The sequence below is a fragment of the Fringilla coelebs genome (genome assembly GCF_963513975.1).
Source record: "Fringilla coelebs genome assembly, chromosome: 2".
Classification (NCBI taxonomy): Eukaryota; Metazoa; Chordata; class Aves; order Passeriformes; family Fringillidae; genus Fringilla; species Fringilla coelebs.
In genome coordinates this window covers 21,874,231-21,891,606 of record NC_140029.1, presented here as the reverse complement: position 1 = coordinate 21,891,606, position 17,376 = coordinate 21,874,231, and positions in this window count along the sequence as shown.

Genomic DNA, 17,376 nt, shown 5'->3' with positions numbered 1-17,376 from the left:
TCACATTCACAAGGATGAGGTGAGGTTGCCCAGTCTGTATCTCCCTGAAGCTGCATTCTTTGCTTCATTGAGGTTGGGGCAACATTCTCTTTCTAATCCTCAGCAGTGGCTCCAAGTCTCAGTGACCTTTCAGAGATGCCACTGATGTCTCAGTGCAAGCACTTGTGGGTGCATCCTGTCAGCTCACTTGGACTTATGTCTGCCCAGTGTTTTTAGACGTTCCCTAGTCAGATACTTCTCCATCAGAGTTTCTTCCTTGATTCAGACTTTCTCCCTTGTCTCAGAGATCTCATATTCATGAAAACCAATTTTCCAAGTAAAGACAAAGTCAAGGAAGGCATTCAGTATCTTGGCCTCAGTCACTGTTTTTCCATTCCCTCCAGGTCATCTGTCCCTGTTTCCACCTCTTTTATACTTCATTTTTATGTCTGAATTTTTTCATTAATCCTTTCTTCATCTATGCAAGCCTCATGACAAATTTATTTGGCTTCCTGCTCTTCAAGTACAGACTATTCTTGAGCTTGGACCAGGTGATGTTGAATATCAGCTCTTTTGGATTCTTCTCTCCAGGGCTATATCTCATGGGATCCTTCCAAGAAAATACAGGAAGAGCACAAAATCTATTTTTCTAAAATCATGCCTTGGGGTCCTGCTTTTTTGCCTATTCTTCAGGGAAAATGTTCTTCAGGAGGAACCTTTTCTTCCTCACCAGCTTGTCTACAGCAGACACCCACAGTATCACTGACCTTACTCTGCCTGAGTAATCCTGACTCACAGGCTCAGCTGACTCATCACCTGAGCCAAGACAAAGCTCCATTCAACCACGCTTCTCTCCTATTTAAAGGGTGACTCCATCTCCTTTCAGTCCCAGCCCATCCTCCCCAAAAATTCTATATCCATCCAGGATAATTTAGTCTGTGAGAAACCTCATGAGGTCTCTTGTTCAAGCTTCTGATGAAAGCAAAGCCAGCTCTAGGGTTAGAACCTGCTGCTGAGTCAAGACTCCAGTCTTGAAAACATCTGTAGAAGGAGCCTACATAAACTCCTGGAGTACCTATTCTGCTGCTTAATGATACCTATGGTGAAAAATACTAATTTCAAATTTAAGAAATAAAATATATGGCTTTAGTAACATTTAAAACTTTAATTTGAGAAATACAAACATCATTAAAACACTAATGGACCATATTAAAATTATTGTAATACATCATTTAAAATAAATAATTTTCCACAAACATATTTTTAATTCAATTCATTAATTTTCTGCAAGTTTGTCACACTGAAATTCTTTGCCACTTAAAAACAATGTTTCCGCCAATAAGATCTGGTGTTGGAATATGGTATTTTCTCACTATAGTTAATTTTATATCTTTAAAGATATAAAGATATTTTATATCTTTACAGATATATTTTCCCCTTCCATCTTCCTTTTAGAGAAAAAGTTAATGCTATTTAAAAGAAGAAGATTTTATAGCTCCATGTGGTGGTTAATGCATTATTTATATGTTCTTTCCCATTTTGTTTGCTGCCTTTCTTCAGAACTTACAATAGGTGCAGATGGATCCTCCTGAAAGGAGGTGACCAGACTAAGAGAAATTCCCCTCTCTAGAGAGGAGAAAGGTGCACCTTAAATTTCACAGATTAGATGGAGACAGGTGCAATCCAATCCCTTTAACAGAGAGTTTCTTTGCACAACCTGGATCTGACAAAGAGAAAATTCCCAGGGACTAAAATGTGCAGAGATCTGATGAGCTTTGTTTTAAACAAATTACTTTTGAGCTCTCTGATGAACAACTGAAATAGAATCTATTACTTCCTTATCACTAGACCTTTCTGAAATCCTCTGCCTTTCCATCTATAAATATATATTATAATCAGGAAGGTAATTAATCCAATGTACCTGTGAAGATGTTCTTGCAGCTCTGTACAGATAAATCACCTTTATCCAAAAACAACCATAAGTAAATTAATATTTGATAGCAAGTAGGTCAAATTTTAAATGATAATTAGGCATAAAAGACATACAGACAGACACTGCCCGTGAGACAGCTTTTCATCATTCTTGAAAACACATCTGGATGCTCAGCTAAATCTCATGCCTACATGTGCATCCCTTGAAAGCCTGGATCCTGTGAACTCTGAAGCCTCTACAGGGTCTAAGCATGATCATATTGTGCAATGCATAGACAAACATAAGCTCAGTGAGAGGAAAATTAAGCTCATCAAAGACCTGCATTGCCCTTTGGAGGGTCTAAACTTTTTCCTTCAGCCTAAAGAAATCTAAGAGCAACAAGAACTCCAACACAGGTGCTGAGACCATTTGCTATACCCAGGCTCTCAACACCTTTAAGAGGCAGCATCAGAATTACTTGAAGAGTTAAGACATTTACTGCCTGGACAAAGAAGCAGATCATCAGGGAGGGAAATTAAAGTATTGTACTTTACTCTTGCCATCTGTTCAGGCAAGCAAAATACAGCACAGGAATACCTAATCTGTCCAAATCATTGAATTATTCTAGCCAGGAAAGCAAAATCTCCAGACTAGCTCATTTACCCCCCCAGAGATTAGCAATTTTTCACCCCTTGATAAAGTTGTTGTCTAGGCTTCAACCTCTTTGCAAAACAACCATGCTGCTCTACAATCTACAGAAATGAACCCATAAGACAGTAAATAAAAACTGAGTTCTCTGATAGACACAAATTCCAGTTTCAACTGGAATTGGGCTACCTGCCATATTAAAGAAGTGCCATTAAAATCAGCCTGTTTCCTGTATGACAGTTGTTACATGCTGCATAAAATCCCATTTCTCCTCCCTTTCATATGTAATAATTGAAGCTCAAACAGAGAAGTGAATAAGCTTCTTGGTGTCAGTTTAACATATCTCACCAAAACTGCTTTATGTTTTGAACACTGAAATTGCTGGTCTGCTGAACTTTATATTCCCAGGACCCTAGAGAATGATTTTATCAATAAAGGAATATAACCTTTTCAATAAAAATTCTATTTATTTGTTGCTATTAAGAGCCTGACAGTCTATTTCAGTAAGATATTAATCAATTGTATCTCAGTTTTGCACAATCTCTTTTTGTTCTGGAATATAGATCTTGACATAGGCAAATAGATAGGGTTTTGAATATTTTCCAGCACTCATATCATTACATTTACATTTCTTCTTTTAGAAGGAAATAGTTTATACAAAATGACAGTTGTGAAGTTTTCAGGTTACTAACAGCTTGTAAACCTGACTGAAAGGATGCCTTTAGTCTAACAGGAGTAAGCCTCAGCAGTCCTGCAGGAGAAGGCTTATCTGTGCCAGCTTTGGAAACAGGGAAGGTACTTTATTTCACCTCAGGTTAAGCATTTTAAGGATATATAATCCTAAAATTTTGCTCTACCTCCCATTCAAATACATAAATGCATGAACCGCATCCTACTTTTGCCTTCCACTCTAGGATCTCTCTTGTGCTGCACTGTGGGATGCGATGCTGGTTATCTTGGAAGCCAGAGGACTGTGAAAGGACACACTGTGAAGGCTGTAAAAGAAGTTCATAATTGTGCACTGAGGTGGAATGAAGGGACACAGGTCAGAAATCTGTGTGCATCTGAAACAAACCACTTCTTTAAATTATTAAAATCAGTTAATTCATCTTACACAGCACTACAGCTAGACCTCAAAATCCTATTTAAATTTTCATGACATTGCTTCTGATTGTGTCATGTAATTTGTCATTGGGATTTGACAGTAACCAGGTAAAAAAAAAAAAGCATGCCCAGAAATATATTTGGTTAATACCATCTGGAACTAAAATTCCCCAGCACAGCAGTATGTTTTCTGCTTGTGATTTTCTTAGGTGATTCAAACTATCTGTATTGATATTTCCCCAAACTAAAGGAGCCTTCTCTGGCTTTTCTTTCCAAGTGAGTACATTGGGATAGCTCTGTGTACACTGGAAAAGTTTCCTGATTGACTTGGTACCCAAAACCAAGTAGCCCTGCAGCAGTGACTATAGGGCAATTGCACTGAGCTGCATTTATGCAAATTCAAGTTATACAACTTAATGTGCAATGAAACACATGAGGAGTAATGGCATGGGAACAGTGTTGCAGCCTTGTTCAAAATTCCTCCCTCCACATGATCTGTTCTGAATGAAGGCAGTTTTCTGTTACAATAGACTGATTTTTCCCACCGAGAGGTGAGGAATTAAGAAAAAATGTCAATATAAAAATAAAAGATAATATCATTAGTTGTTGGTAGTACTTGTTTTTAAGTGGAGACTGAATCTCTCACATATGACTCATAACATTGGGAATATGCAACAAAGGTTCTTTTAATTATTTGCCAGCAAAAGTGCATTGACTGATTTTGATTTCATGAAAGTCATTTGGTAAAAATAAGCAAAAGGAAAACCCACAGAAGGAGCATTCATAACAACTTAAACTATAGGCATGGATGATTTTTTTCACTCAGTAAAGAAAGGCCAACTGAACCTAAAAGTCATTTTAGTCTGGACCAAAACTACTTGCTGATTCATCTCCTATCAGTTCAGAGGGTAATTTGAAGGGAGAACAAGAAAGGGTTTAGTGACACCAGGCTGGATGGAGCATTGAGCAACCTGATCTAGTGGAAGATGTCCCTGCTAATGGCAGGGGTATTGGAGCTAGAGGATCTTAAATGTCCCTTCTAACCCAAACCATTCCATGAGTCTATGATTCAATGAGTACTTGAAAGATTTTTTTAATTAATTTTCCTTAAGAAAAAGCAATGTTTTTTTTAAATAAAATATCAAAATACTAATTTCCTTAATGAGAAAAGGATACAGAATTAAATAAGCATTTTACATTATATAGGTTGGAATTTTTGTTTCACTAGGTATAGAGTTTGAATCAAGGTGAAGCAGAACAAAAACCTCTGACAGAGCAAGAGATAAACTGAGAGGATGATAGGTTTCAAAAGGCTTTTTAACAAATAATTGTCAAAGGGCAAAATCCATAATATGTACCAGTCCCAGTGGAGTCAATGTGTTGTGAGGGATGCTCATACACCACTGAGACCCTCAGACATACAACAGCTCAAGTCAGTCCTCTAATTTAAATGAGATTTTACAGAGAAGAAGGGCTCCAAAAAATGATCACAAAGGAAAGAAGAATATTTGTTTTGGGATAACAGATGTTCAGCACTTCATCTTTTAAATAATATTAAATATTTCAGTCCCACAAATGGAGAGATACTCTCTGTTCATTGGGAATTCTGCTAATATTTTTAATTATTCTTGAACTTCCATTACTAATAACTGCAATTCTGCTTCTGTCATTTTGTTGTTTTCTCCTTCATCAATGTAAATCACTGCCCTCTTCATTCCCTTCCTTCACTATCAAAACTGTTACTACAGGAATACTATATTTGATGAAAGACTGTAAGGTTATTCCTACATTATGTAAAATCAGTGACAAACATGATTGTTGTGTCCCACCCCTACAAAGAATAAGAACCCAAGATTTTTAGGTGCCCATGGTTGAAAAAGAACATTGCCAGTTGAAAGGGTCATAAGAAAAAATCTCACAAAGTTTTGTTAGAAAACTACACACTTGGAATGGAAATTGGTATATATTTTGCCCCTATTTTCTAAACATATATATATGTATATATATGTATATATGTATAAATAATGACAGTGAAGATTTTGCCTGAATTCTAGACAGGGAATTAAACAAGTTTCTCCTGGATATGATTATCGAAAACTAAAGAGGACTTTTGGAAAAAGGAACTGTGGATTAAAACTCAAATACTTGCTCTACCCAACCAAATAAAACTATGGCAGTTAATTTCATTGTGTTCAGTATCTTAAAATCATTTAATCACAGGACTGACTTGTGATATGTGCAAAGTTCAATTAACTAATGCCATTAACTAACTGATAAATGTTCACTAGAATAAGAATTATGTAAGCAACAAAAAATATTCTCAATGTACTACATTCAATGTCATACTAATGGCAGTGAGAGACTGCAGAGAGAAGGTGAGCACTAAAGGGCTCTTGTGGGACTCTTCCTTTTGTGGTTAAACAAGGCAGAGTTATTTTAAAAAAAAAGCCAAATAGCTTCAAAAATATTTATAATTTTTATTTCTGCTCCAAAAGAAAGTTTCTTTCTTTTTTTTCCCAAAACTTTAAATTTTCCTCAACTAATAAGGGGTTTATTATAGCTCTAGGTATATGTCAGGAAAAAGAAAAATATTAAGAGAGCAGCCCAAAAAAGTGGCAAAAATAAAATTACACTAACATTATGATGCAGACTATTTTACATACTAAGATGAAATAAATGTCATTTTTCTTTAACCTGAAATGATGAAAAAATTATTAAATGGAAAAATCTCATTTTGTATCCAGTGCAACTTAGTGAATAGAATAAAAGTAAAATGGATGTAAGCTTTTGCTTATTCAGATGCTGATGCTTTCAAACTCTGTTCTGGCATGGTCAGAGAAGAATAGCAAGGCTGATGTTTTTGTAGTCATTCTCTCTGAAAATAGAACATGTTTACTGTGAACAGAATGACATTGTTTGCTGACTTCTGTAATGCTGCTCTTGTTTGAGAAAGGAGCAAATATAAAAGGAAAGTGGAATTGTGTTATGGTTCAAAGAAGTGGATTAGCAAACTGTGTAAATATGATGCACTGTTTGTTTAAAGAATTTCTGATCTATAAACACACAAGACTAAACCCTGGTACTATTGAAGGCAGAACCATAATTCTCAGCTGACTTTACTAGAACCAAAGATTGGCTCAGCCTATTTTAATACCATAAATTTCTCACTTCAAGAGAAAACTTGAATAGATTTTCTGTTTCACAACCCAACTCTTCTATATCCCAAAGTCATTGCTGTGAAGAGTGTGTGTAAGCTCCTCATGAAAACACTACATAGACTTTTCCTGTAAGGAAACAAAGTCTGAGTCTGAATCCACAGTATTTCTTCCCAGTATTTAATGAATAGATTAGTATCATCCCATCAAGAACTGATGCACTGACTTTTTGATATCTTTTTCTAAACAGAATCAGCTAGTGACATGCTTTTAAAATCAAGCAGCAAAATCACACTTCTACTGAAACACATATTTTTTTTCTGTTTGCCTATTTTCTTATTTAATTTTATATTCAGTAGCGAAATAAAGGGATAAACAAGGTGATAAACAAAGAAACATACAAAAAGGACACATTTTATTATCTGAGAGTTCATTTGAGCACGTTCTTTAACAATGTATAGCATACATGGCAAATTTTTTCCCTTTAGAGTTCTTGGAACATTTCAGTCTTCCTAATGCCCTTTTATTCCTATTTGGTGTTTTGGTTTTGGTTTTGGTTTTTGTTTTTTTGGGGGTTTTTTGGTTTTTTTTTTTTTAAATTAACCAATGTCCCTATATCAGTTGTGACTCTACTTTTTATCTGGCTGTGTAGGAGCATTCCTTTTCAATCTTCTGTGATGGACATTCTCAAAAGGTTTCTCAAGCCCAGATAAATGTCATCTTGTTCTCCTTTAGCTCTGTAATCTGCAAACCTGTTCTCACACACAACAGTAGAGTCCACAGTCATGTCACTCACAGTGTTTTATAACACTGGCTTGCCATCCCTTAACAAATGTTTAGACACACCATATCCTGTGAGGAAACAGAAGTTTGTGCACTTTATGGAGCTAAGAAGCATATCAGTCCAGAGTCATTATGCTAACACATATAAATAATCTTTATTTATATGGGTTGCTGACTATTTAGATTTTCAGACTATTGGTGAAACCAAGTCTTTAATCAAAACTATAATTTACAGCTACTGGAGAAATAAATACAATTTTGGAACATAGAGTGTAGTGTATTTAGTTGCTCAAAATCCTGACTCAATGTAATTTGATATAGTCATTCCTGAAAGTGCCACCTATTCTCACAAGGTAAACTACACAAATGGTTGGAGATTTCAGCATTAATATGTAGCAAAAAGTCAGATGCATAAAAAAATTTCAATTTGTTGCTTGTCATAAGCCTCTAAATTCAAATTACCATAGTTTACACACCCAAGAGTATAATAACAAACTGAGACAAGAACATACTATAAACCCAGCTGCAGTTCCAGTCTTGGACTGCAAACAGTCAGAGAGAAATGATCACAGTCCTGTAGTTTGCTGAAGGCCTCAAGACCTTCCTTAGGGTCACCTTCCATATCTTGAATTCATAAGTGCTACATCAAGAAAGCATACAAAACTAAAGTATATCTCACATAGTTAACCTTGAAAAACAAGAAGGTGTAGGGTTTTTATAGCATAATATAATGGAGTTATTCCACAAAACGAAATTCCAGTATATAGTTTGGCAATCAAAGTGCCTTAGTTACATCATTACTTGTATGAAATTCACATTAGTTATATCATCAGAAACTAACCCATATTGTTTAAGGAACAAATTCATCCCAAAATTACCCTTCCAGCAAGGCCTACGTAGGTAATGGCACTCTGATATTCACACAGTAGCATCTCAGGACCTTTTTAGGCCAAAGCTGGCTGGAACCTCAGAGAAAATGTCTGTAGCAGACATAGCTTTATGCATAGCTTTTGGAATAGTGATTTTTCATTCCCATGTATGTGTATGTGTGCATGTGTATCACCTGGTCTTTTAATAAGCTCAGGCATGTACATATTGGGAAGTATTTGGCATCAATTCAGATATATTCTATGAAGAACCAAGGACAGTTGAGAAGAGGTAGGAGAATGGAAAAGGAAAGAAGTAGAGCATGATGGACACAAGAGCCCTTTCAGAGGCAATGCAGATAACAAGAAGAACATTTTAGGCCCACTGACCCCACAGAGTACAGAGAAGAAGTTAGCCACAACTTAAAAGGGGATCTAAAAATCAAGTGCCTCAAATGAGTTGCCAAGGTACCCAAATGACCTTACAAGGACAAGGAATAGAAGGATAAGATCTCTGGCAAATTTGTATGAGGGTTCTCATTCACTTAAATGAACTCAGAAGCAGAAAGCAAATGTAATATAAATACCACTCAAATGCCAGTGGGAGGAGAAGGCAGCCACGGGAGCAGAGAAGGTCTTTGCACAAACACCCCCATTCCTTAGGACTTTGTTCCCAACAGCAGCACCTTGTGTAGCTGAACCCCAGCAGCAATTGCCCTAAACTTCCCTGAGCCAGGTCTGTTTTTCAGGCTGAGCATGTTGATGCAGCACAGGTCCTGATTGATGCTGCTGAGCAGAGATACTTGGCATGCACTGCTCATGTGAGATCCACAGTTAATAGTGAGAGCAAAGATGAAACTTTGTGGAGAGATTTTCAAAGTTAGAAAGGATGCTTTTTTTTTGCCCAGTTCCTATAAGCAGGAACAATTTCTCTGTCTTTCAAAATCTTCCCGACTATGACATAAAGCTGTGTTTAGTGAGTCAGACTTTTTGATCATTTTCTTCTGTAATATGCAGAGGGCTAAAAATAAAAAAAACACTTCATGAAAATTTTATGCCAGAGATATAGGAAATCATAACAACGGTATCATAAGATTTGGGTTTAATTTGATTTTTTTTTAAGACTTACTCTTTTACAGCTGTTGCAGGAGGCTTTAAGCTGAAAACAGAAACAACTTTAATTATACTTCTGCTCAGAAGAGGACATTGTTGCATTAGCAAAACGGTGTGGGAAGATTCAAGTGTGAAAGATGCAAGTTACACAGTTATTCACATTCTGAAGGAATATCTAAGCGACATTTTGGTCATAAGAACACTTTGGTATGAATAGAAAATAGGAGTTTCTAGACCAAGTTATAAGGCTAAAGAAATTGGAAATTGGAAATGTCCAAGTGTGCTGTCATATCTCCTAGCAAAAAATGAACAAAGCATATTTTAAAATATTTTCATTTTTCAAAGAGTAAAAAAAGAATGAGAATGCTCTTCAAAAACAAGGTAAAGATTTGGTTTGTGAAAGCATTACTATATAAAAGTATGTGCTTTTGGTGCTTCTGACACAAAGACCTTGCTGGATATCTTTAGTTTGACAAGATAAATTGCGAGTGCTAGCATGAGGCATTGGTTTGTGTTAAAGATAAAAGATCTGTTCACAAAAAATTACAAGAGCTAAAACCCTCTTTTACTATAAATAGTTTAATGCTGCAGAATTTTCTTGCCATCAAAAAAAGATTTGCAAAGCTGAGTGTGACAACAGAGCTTAAATTCACACAGATGAAATCAAACAGCATTGGAAAATGGCTGAGCATGGTGATGAAGTGCCTGTAAGGAGGGCTGGCAGAAAAGCACTTTTCCAATAATGTGGAAGATGCCCAAGGTGCAAGCACACCAGGCAGATTATTGGCAACAATACGCTCCAGGCATATAAATAAAATTCCTCTGTCATGCTTTTTGCTGCCAAATTAGTACAGCAACTATACAGTAGCTGACCCTTGCTTTTCTTTGGAAATCACAACTTATTGCCATCACTGGTGGCAAGAAAAGAAAAAAAAGTCAAGCTATGCCTTTTTGTCCCTTTGTGTTAAGCAAAAATTAACTGATATATTTCACACATGAGTTTAACTGCATGCCTCTGTTGTACCCATGCCCAGCAAGCTACTAACAGTCAGATTGCAGTCCTCAGAAGTACAGGAATATTGTGACTTGCTGCTTGTTTCCAGCTGTGTGTCAGATCATGCTTTTAACTCACTTTCTATGGATTCCAGGGAGAGAAGGATTGAATACAGCTTTGTGTGTGGAAGTCTTCTATTATAAATCAGCCATGATATCTCAGCCCCTGAATCCATCCTAACATTTTTGTTAGCAGAGGATGTCACTTGACTTGCAGCGTATAAGGCACTTTTATATTCCAGAGCCAAAACCAACTCAGTGTTATTGTAGTTTACTGCTGCTGCTTAATTGTTGAGGATGGAGTGATGCACTTCACTTGTTAAAGAGAAGCACCAATATATTTATTGACATAAACAGCAATTTGAGAGCAAAAGCCACAGTGGTTTAAGAACACTTGATGGCATGGTGCACTGATTATTTACTGCATAGAGAGGAGGGTCACAGCCCACTGTTAGGGACTCTCTCCCATTGAGCCATGAGACTCAGAAAGGACCCCCTTGGACTCTAAACTCATTCTGGGAAGGGAGTTTAGAGTCAGTTGGATCCAGGCTTAGTCTCAGACTCGGTCAATTGTTTATGTTTAAAGGACTATGTGTGTACAGTCAACCTGTTATAACACTTAATTAAGATGTCAAAGTTTAGCATCCTGATGATCATTTACCAAGAATCTTTTGTGGCAAGGAATCTCTCAGCCTCACAGAGTAACCCTGAGAAGTGCCCCTGCTCCAGGGAAGATCCCAGCCGGCAGACCATGGCCATGCAAGGGAGATAATGAACACTGGGCTGTCCACTATTTATGTGGCAAGATGATTGATCTATAGTTATATTTGCATACTTTTGCATATTTTGGATGGCACATGCTCAACAAGCCCTCTTCTGCTGATCAATATTGAATGCTCTTAGCTGTTGTATTATGTCTTCCCTGAGTTCCACTTAAGCCATTTGCAGCCATCATGTCCACCACTGGCTGCTATAGCCTAAGCAGGAAGGAGGAGAGCTGAGCACACTAATTCACCACTGCACTGATCTCAGTGGGGTCACACTACTACTGAGCTGCTGTATTTGGAATTGCCACATGATTTTTCCAATGTGCATTGCAGCAATATACAGTCTTAGTACCCATTATTTTTCTTGTGTTAGACAGAGGAAAGGATGCTGTAGTCTTAAAATAGACCTCTTTTGATGTTCTTCCCAACAAACAGCAACCAAATAAACAGAGAGAAAGCCTTACATATAAATCATCATTAAGAAAACAAAGGGCACCTTAGTGTGAATTCCACCCCTACTGATTTGCTTCCTATGAGGAATATTGTGCATGTCCCCACATTTTATGCAGATTGTGATGCAGCTTTTGATCAGTAATTCTGGTTTTATATGACTACCTAAACCAGAGTTGCTTACTTACTGCTTAATTAGTTATTTAATTGTTATACTTGCAGGTTAGTTTAAGAGGTATGACTATCACAGTCTGATAGATGGGTCTCTTACAGTCTCAGAGAGGATGGCAAAGAAGATCCAGTTACCCAGGTTACCTGGTAAAGAAACCTTCCTGCCTTCAGTTAATTTCCCCCGACACACCCGGTTTCTTCCACCACAAAACATGACCACATCAATACCACTGCACTTCCTATAACATTTCTGAAACTGTCCAGTAAGAACCAAAATACCTCCTAAATGTCACCACTTTTATATCACTAAAGTCAAGCAGAGGTCATGCCCTGAATAACATTTCTCTCCAAGTGGTTTGACTTCTACTTCTGTCATCCTTCAATTTCCTGCTCGTCCTCACAAATTATTTTATCCTTCTATACATTTTCTGCATTCAAAGTTCAACAGTCTTGCAGCAATTTGTGGTGCTGTATGTCCACCTCACTCAATAGTCTTCAGACATTACATCTTTACAAGTGAAACTCAGCTGGTTTTTTTGGTTTTTTTCCCCATGGACAAATACTCACCACAAATTGGTGGTGATCACTCAATTCCTTATAAAAAACTACATTATTCTTAAAGTCAAAGGATTTATATGCTTCAATAAATGTCTTCAGGAGAAGTCAAATCACATGGACAAAAAAGAAAAATAATTTCTTTTTTTCTTAACAAGATCAGGAGGACTGAGTTTGCATAGCATGCATTGAGAGTGTAGAATTTACCAGAAATGACAAATGGTTACTTGGCCTTGGCACCCCCACAGTTACACTGATCTACAAATCACAAATAAATCTCACAGTGTGGAGCTTCTTTACATTCCCAGATGAGCTCCTGTGTAACATCCACTGAAAGGCTGCTACCTGCACCTAAGTCAGATATAGCAAATATGAAACGTTATTGGCTCAGAACCTCCAAGTTAAAAAGCTGAAGTGCGGTTACAGCAAGGTTCAAAAATGAAGCAGCACTCTATACCACAGAGAATTAATAAAACAGAAAATAATTCTGCAGAAAAAAAGTGGTAATAATATTTTAGAGATGGAAGAAAAGTTGTAGTGGGCAACACATTAAACTGATACAAATGAAGAGACTCTTCATTTGTCAGTGCTCTTCATATATCCTAAACTACAAAGTGCAACATAGCACCCACACACTCTGACAAGGAGTTAACCCATTGTAAATTTGATCTGAAGTAAAACTGGCTGAGGTCTACCACTTTGGAAGAGTATAACAATGGATATTTCATCTGAGCTGAGCAAAGCTATTTTTGTATTTCCACAGCAAGTGTCATGTACGACCATTGACATGAAGGTACAAAGTGCACTCAGCACTTCATGATGAAATATGTCACCATGCAAGAACATAAGTGGGTATGGTACTTCCTTGTTTTCATGCTGGTCTGTAGAAAGTGATTTAAAATAGGCTTTTGGATCTTCATTGACTTTAGATCCTTCCAAGATTGCTTATAGATGTAGAGATAAAGATTATTACATTTTTTCTTCTTCTGTCTTAACCATATATGTATATTTGGTACACCACTATTTACCCCCTTAGAGAAAAAAACCCCTAAGTGCAAGATTCAGGAGTTTCATGTAGTGACCTTGCCTTTTGATGTCACGAGCTCTGGCATCATCACCTGAAGGAGTGATGACAACCTGTAGGGCTTCTGAACTCAGGAGTGCTGCTGCCTGTAGTTTGGTGCTGGATTTTTTTATGAAAGGGAGCAGGCTTTTGTTCACAGGGAAACACTCCTGTCACGAACACTGTGACTGTCGCAGTGGTAGCAATCTTCCCGTGGGCAGGCAGATTGCACAGGTCAGCAGGGTGCACTTGCAAACTGCATCTTTTGACTGCAATGCAGAGGAGAGAGCAGTTACTGTTAGAATGCTTATTTCTGTTTCTAAGAAAGGGGCCTTAAGCATTGTTTATGATTTTCATCTAGTTGCTGTTCCAAATAAAATGCATCTTCTGTTTTCCTCATATCTGGGTTCCTCATATCCAACTTCAGACTAAATAATATGACCAGTAGGCTACAGAAGCACTCTCAACTCTCTGTGAGCTTAATACTCCCAGCAGCATTAGACCTCAGCTGCAACAGCAGCCATGGAGAGCATTTATCCCTCCTTACATCTGTAAATCTTATGTCGAGGGTACTCCACCACTTTTCCAAGGCAGGAAAACTGTGGTTGGATTCTCTCACATAGAGCTGAGGACAGGACAAAGGGTTGATTTTGGTCAGTGGGTTTGAAAGGTACATAATATCACATTTACAATCATATTCTTAAAGAAAATAATAAATCAGTTTTATTCATGACATTCAGAGCAAATTCACAGAAGAAGACTTTCAAGCAAGTTTCTGAACTATAATTCCAAGTCCTATGAAGGCAACTCCCCTGCAGTCCTGAGTCAGTCACCAGAGACAAGGAGTTACCAATACAGCCTGGACTAACTCTATGCAGCTCCTATTTACTCAGTATGCAAGGCTAGGTGAATTATTTGTCTGGGAAACAATTTTCATGACATGACATGTATTATGTCCTTGTTTTTGAGACCGGGGGCTGAATTCCAGCCCAGGCCCTTTTGACTTGTGCTTTAAAGGTAAGTTGTGCATCATCTCCAGTGAGAATCCATGTCATGTCTTGTTTCCAATCCCCAAGTGCCTACAAAGCATTTCCTTGCTTTGTAATACACTTTTTTCCTAATTTACATTTCATGTCAGAATACAAACTTTTTTTAATTGAGAAACATTTGGCACTCAGTTTCTTTTCCTGGGAAAATTAATATAAAAGACTCATGCCCTAGGGGTAAAAAAAACAAAACCAAAAAACAAAAGCAACAATGAAAAAGTCATAGCATGATCTCTTGGAGGCAATTCCATTTGTGACAATCACCAGACCTCCGAAAAATTTCTTCTATCTCTATACTCTCCAGCTATTGCAAGTGTGATGACATCTTCCCAGCACATTACATCCTCAGCTTCTTAATTTAAGGCTTCTGGTTATCTTATGAAAATCAATGGTCTATGTCTAAATTTTTGTTCTGCTTAAACTGATATTCTGCATGTATGTCATTCTGCATATTTCGTAGTGCAGTATAGAGGTCTGGTAAGGAGGTTTATTGTCCTACCACACGCATTTGTTGATGAGTAATTACATGAGCTGGAGTCCTCTACTAGCTACACCGCTCTGTGTTTTCAGTCAAGAGTGTTTTACAGTGGGTACTTGCTGCTCTGTTTCATTATCTACGCTCTCTCTGATTCTCAGACAGAGCTAAACCACCACAAAGAGTAAGGAGCTGGCCTCCTTCACTGCATCTCATTCTTTACCTTGCTACTTGACGTGCAAGGTGTCCTTAGTTTGTCAGACAAAAAACAAGCTTGTGATTATTTCCCATTTCCCCCAAATATACACAAAATTCTATTTTATAGCATTTTGTATTTGTAGGTATTGAATACAGCTTGAGGCTGAATAGTTAGTCAATCTTACTGCTGTGCATACAAATTAACACAACTCTACATTTCCCCACAGACAAAAAAGAGAGGGTAAATTATGGAACCAACTAGACTGAACTTTGAATTATCTATATTCTTTTTCACAGTCAATCACCAGCATTCTGCCCTTGTTACTGATGTTACAGCTGTGCTCCCAGAAAGATCAAAGATCATTACAGGACCCGTGCCCCTCTCACTCAGGCAGGCAGGGTGCTGATCAGCAGAAAACACACCCAGCACAGTGTGCCCAAACCTGCCCATCCTCAGCAGCTTCCACTGATTCACAATGACTCTAAGGAAACTGTATTCTGTAAGACAGAACATTTATTATCCTTTTTCCTTGTTATTTTCATTCAATGACAATTTGCTTATTATTTGACAAATGCTAAGTGAAAGGATGTCTTACACAGTAGATGAGCTGGGGTTATTGTTTGAATAGTAAGAGCTTGTGATTGATATTCACACCGTGCAATTAATCTCCTAAATCACGTGTTTCTTTTCCCCATCAGACAATTATTAAACCTATACAGAGATTTCAAAATGGCTTTGTGAAAATGGCATTCCCTGTGTGAATGCATGTCTCAGTGAATATTTGCATGTAGGTAATTCACCTCACAAATATTCACATCGGTTTTCTTAAACAGAAGGATCATCTCAGAGATTTTGAATTAATATTTTGGAATAATTTTTTCAATGTCTTCCCACCTTCTATTCAGATGGACACTGGGACTGATGAGATGACTAATACAAGACAACTGTGTCTATATTTCCCTCCTGCAAAGATCTTCATGGACTAACACATACATAACATACAAACATGCACATGACTACTCAGAGTAATTGATTGCAAAATCTTCCTTGGCATCCTCTTCTTCCTTATCTTTTATGATATCTGTTGTTTTATTAAAGCAATTTTAATATTGATTGAAAGAGAAATTTACCAGTAAAGCAGAAACTATAAACATATTGCTGTAAAATCAGAATTTTCCATTGATAAATTAAAGCATTATGCATCTGACTATGTGCTAAGAGAACCACTGAAGCAAGGTGTGCCAGCTAATTCAGCAAATTAGTGGTGTTTACTGATTTGAAAAAAACCATTAAAAACCAGAAACCACAGCATTTTTCTCTTTTTTTTTTTTTTTTTTGGGGGGGGGGGATTGGTTGTGGTTGTTGTTTTTATAGCTTTTTGGTTGGTTGTTTGTGTGGTTTGTTTTTTGGGAGCTTCCTTTGTGTGCGTTTTTGGGGTTTTTTTTTTGTTTATCTTTCCCTGGTTCACCACAATTTAAATTGAACACAGAGATAATTGCTTTTCATATTTCATATTCCATTATTCTCTTTTGGTGCTTTATTTGCATTACTAGAGATATAATCTATACATTAGTAGAGATTCTGTGTGGACTCCCTTTTAGGGTCAAATGTACCCTGTCTCATTTTCCCAGTTCCAAAGTTTAGATGTTCAGTCCCAGGGGGGGGCAGAAGCTGAAGTGCAACCTCTGAGACACCAATATTTTCTTTAATCAGTTACCTTTTAAGACCAATAGAGAGTGATACAGTTGTCTTTTTTAAGTCCTATTTCAGTGGTTTCCTGTAACATTTATTTTCCCCCATTCCTCTCAAGGATACATTTTAGTGCCTCTGAGCTTCAAATGAGAGTAAAAAACCCAGTATTGCTCATTTGGCTCTTGCCCAGTTGGCTCTGCTCTTTATGTGGGCAGAATAAGACACTCTCCCACAACCTAGAAGAGGACCTTGACTTGCAGCCAGCAGCTGAAGCCATAAATTTAACACTGTCATGGTTTCTGCTTCCCCTCAGGACCCTCCTTTTTGCCTCCCAGCCCAAGTCCT